This window comes from Tursiops truncatus, chromosome 18 (assembly GCF_011762595.2).
Source record: "Tursiops truncatus isolate mTurTru1 chromosome 18, mTurTru1.mat.Y, whole genome shotgun sequence".
NCBI classification, from domain to species: domain Eukaryota; kingdom Metazoa; phylum Chordata; class Mammalia; order Artiodactyla; family Delphinidae; genus Tursiops; species Tursiops truncatus.
The window spans coordinates 15373886-15384890 of record NC_047051.1 but is presented as its reverse complement, the minus strand read 5'-3'; the positions used below and the strand labels follow the sequence as shown (position 1 = coordinate 15384890).

Below are 11005 nucleotides of genomic sequence, written 5' to 3'. Positions count from 1 at the left end.
CCACCAGTTAAGGGTCGACTCTTTAGAGTCGTCCAGTTTTGTGTTATTTCTTGGAATCCCTACTTCCATTCGTCTTTTATAGTTTTGGGAGGAAGGCTATTTCTCATCTTGGATAGGAACCCAAGATTTCCCAGGGAATTACTCTAAGAATCTTGAAGTGTTTTTGAAATTTAACGTATATATCAGTTTATATTGTTTTCCTATACTGATTTTTTGAGGCATAACATTTGATGAAGAAGGTAGGCTGCCTAAAAACCAATAATAGTTGTGAAATGGTGAACATTCAGCATGATCTTATGAGGTGGACGGATGCAAAGTGCATTTTTATGTGTCTTATTTTACAGCTGAGGAAATTGAGTTGTAGAGAGATTAAATTATCCAAGCCAGTGATTTGGGGGTGGGAAGTCTTGGTTTTGGATAATATAACCAAATATCTTTTTGAAATAAATTCAGAGAAAAATAACAAGGAATCATTCTAAACATGCTCTACTTCTAGTTCAGAAAAAAAGTTTAAAATATTATATAGGCCATCCTTGATCTACCTACCTGTTTCCTCTCTACTGAATGATGACCAGTGACTAGTCCTTGGTGTTGGAATATTCATTGTTCTGGCATTTTCTTTTTTTTTCCCTGCAACCCTTCATCCACCTCCTCGTCCCTATACTCTCGGCTCTTTCGTTTCCCAAATTGATTCCAGAGTGTGTGCATGGTTGGCAAAATGGGGAAGGAGAAAGGAGGTTTAATAATGAATGCTACATCTCCTTTGCTTCTTTCCCTCGCTCTCCAGTGGATTCACAAACACACACACAGCCCAGAGGCTGTCTCAGAGAGTCCAGTGCTGTACTCAAACTGTTTAGTTTTTTTCCATATTCATGATTTTACTTTTCATGTCTTGAAATTCTATTGGGAAAAAGAAACTAATTGCCTTCCAAACCGTCTGACGTATTTTTTGTATGATTTTTACTCTTTGGCAGAGTTAATGGATGCCTCTTTAGGCTCCTCTGACGACGTTGAAAAGGGGTGAGTTGACTGATGTGGGTGGTGAAAGGTATTGGGAGCGCTGACCGCAAAGGGAGGTCTCTTTCCATAAGAGACTGGAAGCTTCTATAGGTAACTTCCTTTTGCGGTCTAGATAGAAAAAAGAAGAGGTCGTAAGTGGGAGAATCCTTACTCATAGTCTCTTTGTGACCTTTAGTAACCAGTAGCCAGAACTCTTAGGAAACTGTCAGAATGTCTGTGTGTCTCTGCTAGCATGGGCCAGGAAAGGAGGAAGGATGGGGCAGAAAAGAGCAGCCCTGCTCCATCTCAGCTCTGGCCCTCATCCTCCAGAGCTCTGCTACCATCTAAAGCTGGTGTCCCAACTGTAAACCCACCATCATATTGGAGAGAGCCCCTGCCTCGGGCTTGTTGTTCTTTGAACCAAACTGAGGAACAGCAAAGGAGTACACAGTACAAGAAAAGTAGGGCTGCAGGGGAGGGAAGGATAATCAGGAAGTTAGAAGGGGCTGGAAGTTTGTAGATCTACAGGCTGAAGTTGAATTTTGAAGTAAATGCAACCTCAGTGCAGTTACACATGAGAGTTAGGTTTAGAAATCAAGAATTGTACTTTTCTGGGTTTGTCAGTCTTCTTGGACAGGCGTAAGGTCTTCATTACAACTAATAAAGCCCTATTTCTTGGGAAAATTGAAATACTGATTGCCAAATAAGTAACTTCCATGTAGATTTTTAGGGTTCAACCAGTTTAAAAATTGAAGACTGCTTGTAACTAATTAACTCTATGAAGTCATTTGGAGTTTGATCGTGTGTTTTTAATTCCTTAGAAATGACCCATGTGAAGTGACATCAGGAATCTGTGACGGAGCCACCTGTGAAAGGTGAGGTGTATATTGAGGGGTGGGGGGCAGGGGAAGTGTAGTGGAGAAATTTAGTCTCGGGATTATCCATGGCACTGCAGAATTTTCTGGACAATGATCTAAAATTCTTTCTAAAAACATAGGAATTGCAGTGAGTTGTTATGTTTACTATATTTTTTAGATTCAAGGAATCCTTATTGTTCAGATAAACTCTTTATATCACTCTTCCGTACAGAATGTCACTAATAAATTTCTGCATACTAGTGAAGTAAAATAGAACAATTCTTGAGGGTCGATGGTGGTAATAAAGAAGTTAACTTTGTTAATTCATATGATAAGTCAGTGTGAAGTTTGAAAGGAGGGAACTGTTGATGGATCTCTTATCATTGGGAAGATAGGGTTTATACTGACGCATGAAGAAAAGGGAAAACTATGGAAAGTAAAGATATAGTGGCACTGAACAGCACCTTCAATCAACTGGACCTAATTGACATTTATAGAAGCGCTCATTTAACAAGAGCGGAATATATATTCTTCTCAAGCTCACATGAAACATTCACCAGTATAGATCACATTCTGGGACATAAAACATACCTTAGCAAATTTAAAAGAGTAGGAATCATACAAAATTTGCTGTCAGACCACAATAGAGTTAAACTAGAAGTCAGTAACAGAAAGATAGCTCGGAAGTCCCCAAATACTTGAAGGGTAAACGGTGTACTTCTCAATAACACATGGGTCAAAGTAGAAGTCTCAAGAGAAATTTTAAAGCCTTTTGAACTAAATGAAAATGGAAATACAAACTATCAAAATTTGTAGGATGCAGCAGAAGTAGTGCTTAGAGGGAAATTTACAGCCTTGAATGCATATATTAAAGAAATATCTAAAATCAATAAGCTTCCAGCTTAGAAAATGAAAGGGAAAGAAGACCAATATAAACCTTAAAAAAGCAGAAGAAAAGAGATAATAAAAGAGCAGAAATCAATGAAATTGAAGGCAAGGAAACAATAGAGAAAATCAACAAAGCCAAAAGCTTGTTCTTTGAAAAGATCAATAAAATTGATATCTCTTTGGCCAGGCTAACAGGAACAAGAGTCAGAAGACACAAATTGCTAATGTCAGAAATGAAATGGGGGTTATCATGACTGATCATGTGGACATTGAAGGGATAATAAAGGAATATTATGAACGACTCCAAGCCCACAAAGTTGATAGCTTACATGAAATGGAGTAATGCTTTAAAAGCTACTACCCGAACTCCTACAAGGAGGAATAGATCATCTGAATAGACCTGTATCTGTTAAAGAAGTGGAATCAATAATTAAACCTTCCAAAACAGACACTAGGCCTAGGTGGTTTCACTGGCCAATGGTCAACGTTCCACCAAACATTTAAGGAAGAAATGATGTCAATTTTCTAAACTGTTCCAGAGAATAAAAGCAGAGAGACCACTTCCTAACTCATTCTCTGAAGTCAGCATTACCATAAACCAGACAAAAATGTTACAAAAAAGTAAAAGCACAGAACATAGAAGCAAACATTCTAAACAAAATACTGGCCAATTGAATCCTACACTGTATGTAAAAAATTATATACCCAGACCAAGTGGGATTTATCTCAGATAGGCAAGGCCAGTTCAATATTTGAAAATTGGTCAGTGTAATCCATCACATCAACAGGCTAAAGAAGAAAAATTGATTGATGCAGAAAAAGCATTTGGCAAAATCTAACACTCATTCATGATTTAAAAAAAAAAACAAACTTGGCAAATAGAAATAGAGGGCAATGTTCTCAACTTGATGAAGAACAGCCATAAATCCCCTACAGCTAGCATCATACTTGATGGTGAGAAACTCGAAGCTTTTCTGTGAAGACCAGGTACAAGGCAAGGATGTCCCCCCAATATCACTCCTTTTCAACATCATACTGTAAATCCTAAGAGGGGATTATAGTAATGAGCAATGAGAAGGCAATAAAAGTATGCAGATTGCAATGGAAACAGTTAAATGTCTTTGTTCACCTATGACATGATTGTCTATGAAGAAAATCCAACAGACTCAATTAAAAAAAACTGGGCTTATTAAGCTTCTGTCCTGTAACCTTGTATAACTGCTTAATATACAAAAGCTGATAACTTTCCCATACGCCAATAAAGAACAGGAGGAATTTGAAATTAGAAGGACAACACCATTTAAATTAGGACCCCCAGAATAGATTTATACCTACGAATTTATCCAACAAAATGTACAAGATCTATATGAGGAAAACTAAAAAATTCTTATGAGTGAAATTAATGAACTAAATAAATGGCAGAGACTTTGCGTTCATGTGTAGGAAGCCTCAATGTCGTAAAGCTGTTGATTCTTTCAAATTGTAGATTCAATGCAATCTGATTCAGAATCCCAGAAAGTTATTTTGGGGATATTGGCAAACTGATTCTAAAGTTTATATGGGAAGGCAAAAGACCCAGAATAGCCAACACTATTGAGGAAGAGTAAAGTCAGAGGACTGACAATACCCAACTTAAGTCTTAGTGTAAAGCTACAGTAATCAAGACATGTGGTGATGGTTAAAGAATAAACAGATCAAAGGAATAGAGTAGCGAACCCAGAAACTGGCCCACACAAATATATAGACAACTGGTCTTTGATGAAGGAGCAAAGGTACGACAGTGGAGAAAGGATAGTTTTTCAACAAATCATGCTGGAACAACTGGACATCCACATGCAAAAAATAATCTAGACACAGATCTTACATGCTTCACAAAAATTATATCACAGACCTAAACATAAAATGCAAATCTCTAAAACTCCTAGAAGGTAACACAGGAGAAAAGCTGGATGACCTTTAGTTTAGTAATGACTTTTAGATACAACACCAAAATCAAGATTACGAAAGAAAAGTGATAACTTGAACTTCATTTGAATTAAAAACTTCCTGCTTTGTGAAAGACCTTGTTAAGAGAATGAGAAGACAAGTCAGCCACAGACTAGTAGAAATTATTTGCAAAAGACACATCTGATAAAGGACGGCTATCCAAATTAAACAAAGAACTCTTAAAACTCATCAGAAAATGAATTGTCCAATTTAAAAAAAATGGGCAAAAGATTTGAACAGACACCTCACCAAAGAAAATACACAGGTGGCAAATAAGCATATGAGAAGCTGCTCAACATCACATGTCACTCAGGAATTGCAAATTAAAACAAATTTCGTTGCATGCCTCTTAAAATGGTCAAAATCTGGGACACTGACCACACCAAATGACGGTGAGGGTGTGGACAGCAGGAAACTTCACTCACTGCTGGTGGCAGTGCAAAATGGTGTAGCCACTTTGGAAGGCAGTTTGGCAGTGTCTTATAAAGCAAAATGTAGTCTTGCCATGATTCAGAAATTATGCTCCAAATGCTTTGGAAACTTGTCTACACAAGCACCTGCACACAACTATTTTAGCAGCTTTACTGATAATTGCCCAAAACTGGAAGCAACCAAGATGTCATAGATGAATAGAAAAACAAACTCTGATAGCTATATATAACGGAAAATTATTCCACAATTAAAAGAAATGAACTATCAAGCCATACAAAGAAACAGGAACCTTAAATGCGTAAGTGCTAAGTGAAAGGAATCAGTCTGAAAAGGCTACATACTATGTGATTCCAGCTATATGACACCTGTGGCAAAGGTAAAACTAGAGAGTAAAAATATTAGGAGTCGGGATTGGGGGGGCAGAGGGATGAATAGGCAGAGCACAGGAGATGTTTAGGGCAGGGCAACAATTCAGTATGATGCTGTAATGGTGGCTACATGGCATTATGCATTTGGCAAAATCAGTAGACCTGTACAACGCAAAGGGTGAACACCAGTTTCAGCTATGGACATTAGTTAACAATAACGGATCGATGTTGGTTCATCAGTTGTAACCGATGTACCAGACGAATGCGAGATATTAATAATAGGAGAAACTGTTAGGGAGAAGGAGGTATATGGAACTCTCTATTTCCTGCTTAATTTTTCTATAAACCTAAACTTGTTCTAAAAAATAAACGATTTAAAAAAATTTACAACCACAAAGGAATATCACCTCATGCCTGTGAGAATGGCATTGTTGGGCTTCCTGGTGGGACAGTGGTTAAGAATCTGCCTGCCAATGCAGGGGACACAGGTTCAAGCCCTGGTCCAGGAAGATCCCACATGCTGTGGAGCAACTAAGGCCATGCGCCACAACTACTGAGCCTATGCTCTAGAGCCTGTGAGCCACAACTACTGAGCCCATGTGCCACAAGTACTGAAGCCCACATGCCTAGAGCCTGTGCTCAACAAGAGAAGCCACTGCAATAAGAAGCCCACGCACTGCAACGAAGAGTAGACCCCGTTCGCTGCAACTAGAGAAAACCGGTGTGCAGCAACAAAGACCCAATGCAGCCAAAAAAATAAATATAAATAAAATAAATTTAAAAAATATGTATGTATAGAATGGCATTGTCAGAAAGATAAAAAATAACAAGTGTTGACAAGGATGTGGAGAAAAGGGAAGGCTTGTGCACTGTTGGTAGGAATGTAAATTGTTACAGCCACTATGAAAAACACTATGGAAATTTCTCAAAAAATTAGAATTTTCATATGATCCAGCAATTCCATTTCTGGGTATTTGAAGAAAATGAAAACACTAACTTGAAAAGACATTTGCACCCCCGTGTTCATTGCATTATCTACAGTAGCCAAGACATGGCAACAACGTGTCTGTTGACCAATGAATGGATAAAGAAGTTGTGGTATATATGTATACAATGGAATATATTCAGCCATAAAAAAATGAATGAAATCTTGCTATTTGCAACAGCATGGGTAGAACTTGTGGACATTTACGCTAAGTGAAATAAGGTAGAGAAAGATAAATATCATATGAGCTCACTTGTATGTGGAATCTTAAAAGAAAAAAAAGGTCATAAATAAAAGATTGGTGGTTTCCAGAAATGGGGGGTGAGGGCTGCGGAGGGGGTGGGTGAAATGGGTGAGGGAAGTCAAAAGGTACAAACTTCCAGTTATAAAATAAGTCACCCTGGGGATGTAATGTACAGCATGGTGACTACAGTGAATAATACTAATAATACTGTATGAGGGATGGTACCTGCAAACTACACTTGAATTTGAAATAATTGCAAACACAAAAACCAGTTACACCTTGGGATTAGGTTCAGAAGTAAAGAAATGTTTTTAAATCTTGATCCAGTGAGGATTCTTTTACAGGCCTAGGAATTTCATTGCCACCATGTAAAGCCACATTTCTAGGGTAAAATGAAATACTTATTTCCAAATAACCAAATTGCGCATGAATTTGTAATTTTCAATTCATAATTGAAAATTTGTTTCTCTCTCTACAACTTAGCTAATTTGAATGAAAAAAGTAAGTCTATGAAATCACATGATGTTTCTGTACATTTTAATCCTTAAGCTGTGAGCCCAATGAATTGATATCTGTAACCAGTGAGGAAGCCGTCACTAAAAGGTGAGATTATATACAGATAGATAGATATGTAAAGATGCACACACAGAGATATTTAATACTAAGTTTCTTGTATGCTTTTTCTAAAATGGTGGCATGTTCTGTATGTAACATTCTTTTTTTGATCTAGTTGGATAAAAGAGAAACAGATCAGAAGAGGGAGACTTACTCCCATCTGAGTGACTAGTAGCCAAAACTCTTAGAAACCTGTCAGATTGCCTGTGTGAGACTGCTAGAATGGGTTGTATTAGTTTGCTAGGGCTGCTGTAACAAAATATCACAAATCGAGTGGTTTAAACAACAAAAATTTGTCTCAATCCTCAAGGCTAGAAGTTGGTATCAGGATGTTGGCAGGGTTGGTTTCTTCTGAGAGCTGTGAGGAAGAATCTCTTCCATGCCTCCCTCCTAGCTTCTGGTGGCTGCTGTCAATCGCTCCAATCTCTGCTTTCATCTTCACATGGCATTCTTTCCTTTTGTATAAGGACATCAGTCCTATTGGATTAGGAACCCACCCTAACCAGTAGGACCACATCTTGACTAATTACTTCTGCAACAATGCTACTTTCCATAAGGTCACATTCTGAGTTAAAGGGGATAAGACTTCACCATATGAATTTTAGTGGGATAGTATTCAGCCTACAATGTGGGACAAATGAGGAGAGATTCATATTTGGAAACAAGGGGAAGGCTAGCAGTGGCCTGGCAAGAGATGAGCCCTCAACAGAAGAGAATGGAGCTAACAGACCCTAGATCTGTCCCACACCCTCCAGAGCTCTGCCACTACGTAAGGGTCCTCAGACCCAAACCCGTGATGGCAGTGGAAGTGGCTGGAGCCATCACTGCCTCAGGCCTGCAGTTGTTGACCCTGTGTGAGGGATCAACATTATGTAGTGTCCTTCCTTGTCTCTTGTAACATTCTTTATTTTAAAGTCTATTTTATCTGAGTATTGCTACTCCAGCTTTCTTTTGATTCCCATTTGCATGGAATATCTTTTTCCATCCCCTCACTTTCAGTCTGAATGTGTCCCTAGGTCTGAAGTGGGTCTCTTGTAGACAGCGTATATATGGGTCTTGTTTTTGTATCCATTCAGCGAGACTGTGTCTTTTGGTTGGAGCATTTAATCCATTCACGTTTAAGGTAATTATCGATATGTATGTTCCTATGACCATTTTCTTCATTGTTTTGGATTTGTTTTTGTAGGTCCTTTTCTTCTCTTGTGTTTCCCACTTAGAGAAGTTCCTTTAGCATTTGTTGTAGAGCTGGTTTGTTGGTGCTGAATTCTCTTAGCTTTTGCTTGTCTGTAAAGCTTCAGATTTCTCCGTCGAATCTGAATGAGATCCTTGCTGGGTAGAGCAATCTTGGTTGTAGGTTCTTCCCTTTCATCACTTTAAGTATAGCCTGCCACTCCCTTCTGGCTTGTAGAGTTTCTGCTGAGAAAACAGCTGTTAACCTTATGGGAGTTCCCTTGTATGTTATTTGTCATTTTTCCCTTGCTGCTTTCAATAAATTTTCTTTGTCTTTAATTTTTGCCAATTTGATTACTACGTGTCTCGGCGTGTTTCTCCTTGGGCTTATCCTGTATGGGACTCTCTGTGCTTCCTGGACTTGGGTGGCTATTTCCTTTCCCATGTTAGGGAAGTTTTCGACTCTGATCTCTTCAAATATTTTCTCTGGTCCTTTCTCTGTCTCTTCTCCTTCTGGGACCCCATATAATGTGAATGTTGTTGCGTTTAATGTTGTCCCAGATGTCTCTTAGGCTGTCTTCATTTTTTGTTATTCTTTTTTCTTTATTCTGTTCTGCAGCAGTGAATTCCACCATTCTGTCTTCCAGGTCACTTATCCGTTCTTCTGCCTCAGTTACTCTGCTATTGATTCCTTCTAGTGTATTTTTCATTTCAGTTATTGTGTTGTTCATCTCTGTTTGTTTGTTCTTTAATTCTTCTAGGTCTTTGTTAAACATTTCTTGCATCTTCTCGATCTTTGCCTCCATTGTTTTTCCGAGGTCCTGGATCATCTTCACTATCACTATTTTGAATTCTTTTTCTGGAAGGTTGCCCATCTCCACTTCATTTAGTTGTTTTTCTGGGTTTCATCTTGTTACTTAATCTGGTACACAGCCCTCTGCCTTTTCATCTTGTCTGTCTTTCTGTCAATGTGGTTTTGTTCCACAGGCTGCAGGATTATAGTTCTTCTTGCTTCTGCTGTCTGCCCTCTGGTGGATGAGGCTATCTAAGAGGCTTGTGCAAGTTTCCTGATGGGAGGGACTGGTGGTGGGTAGAGCTGGCTTTTGCTTTGGTGGGCAGAGCTCAGTAAAACTTAAATCCACTTGTCTGCTGATGGGTGGGGCTTGGTTCCCTCCCTGTTGGTTGTTTGGCCTCAGGCAACCCAACACTGGAGCCTACCAGGGCTCTTTGATGGGGCTAATGGCAGACTCTGGGAGGGCTCACGCCAAGGAGAGCTTCCCAGCACTTCTGCTGCCAGTGTCCTTGTCCCCTCGGTGAGCCACAGCCACCCCCCACCTCTGCAGGAGACCCTCCAACACTAGCAGGTAGGTCTGGTTCAGTCTCCTATGGGATCACTGCTCCTTCTCCTGGGTCCCGATGTGCCCACTACCTTGTGTGTGCCCTCCAAGAGTGGAGTCTCTGTTTCCCCCAGTCCTGTCGACGTCCCGCAATCAAATCCCGCTAGCCTTCAAAGTCTGATTCTCTAGGAATTCCTCCTCCCGTTGCCGGACCCCCAGACTGGAAAGCCTGACGTGGGGCTCAGAACCTTCACTCCAGCGGGTGGACTTCTGTGGTGTAAGTGTTCTCCAGTTTGTGAGTCGCCCACCCAGCAGTTATGGGATTTGATTTTATTGTGATTGCGCCCCTCCTGCTGTCTCACTGTGGCTTCTCCTTTGTCGTTGGATGTGGGGCATCTTTTCTGGTGAGTTCCAGTGTCTTCCTGTGGATGGCTGTTCAGCAGTTAGTTGTGATTCTGGTGTTCTTGCAAGAGGGAGTGAGAGCACGTCCTTCTACTCCACCATCTTGAACCAACCTTGAGTGATTAACTTTTTGGTGGGTCAAAAATATTCCTTACAATGTATATAGAATCATTTCTAGGAAAAATGAGATATCAAGTTCCAGATAACTGATTTACATGTGAATTTCCTAAGAGCCAACCAGTTTATAAGCTTAAGTGTAATTGTAGCAGGGAATTCTCTGGCGGTCCAGTGGTTAGGACAGCACACTCTCACTGCTGAGGGCCCAGGTTCAATCCCTGTTTGGGGAATTAAGATCCCACAGGATGCACAGTGCAGCCAAAAAAAAGAGTAATTATAGCTAATTTGAACTAAAAATGTAGAAGTCTAGAAGTCATGTGGTATCTTACTATGTCTGTTTTTAATACCATAGCACAAAAACATACCGTAGCACTACCCTGAGTGAATTGGCAGGAGGATTCTTCATGGCAAACTAAGATATGATAAATAAATACCTGTATAATGTGTACACACATACAAACATTCAGAACATAACATATTCAGAGACATTGAGATTTGGGATGTTCACCCTTAGGAGCACCCATGGGAATATAGAGTTCCCTCGATACTGTTCCTCACATCCGCTCGTGGTAAGATTCTATGTGGAATAGTCTTTGTCTTTTGAA

General features: G+C 39.6%; 1 protein-coding gene across 2 annotated transcripts in view; it reads left to right on the top strand.

Moving 5' to 3' along the window:
* Positions 1–384: 384 nt before the first annotated feature.
* Positions 385–11005, top strand: part of TPTE2 (transmembrane phosphoinositide 3-phosphatase and tensin homolog 2) — a 68414-nt gene continuing 57793 nt past the window's right edge. The window contains exons 1-4 of one of the 2 annotated variants that reach the window (XM_073795107.1): positions 385–1020; positions 1821–1874; positions 7309–9908; positions 10071–10416. The gene's annotated coding sequence lies outside the window, so the exon portion shown is untranslated. Of the gene's footprint in view, positions 1021–1820; positions 1875–7308; positions 10417–11005 lie in introns of both variants that reach the window. The other variant, XM_073795109.1, reaches the window with a different exon arrangement.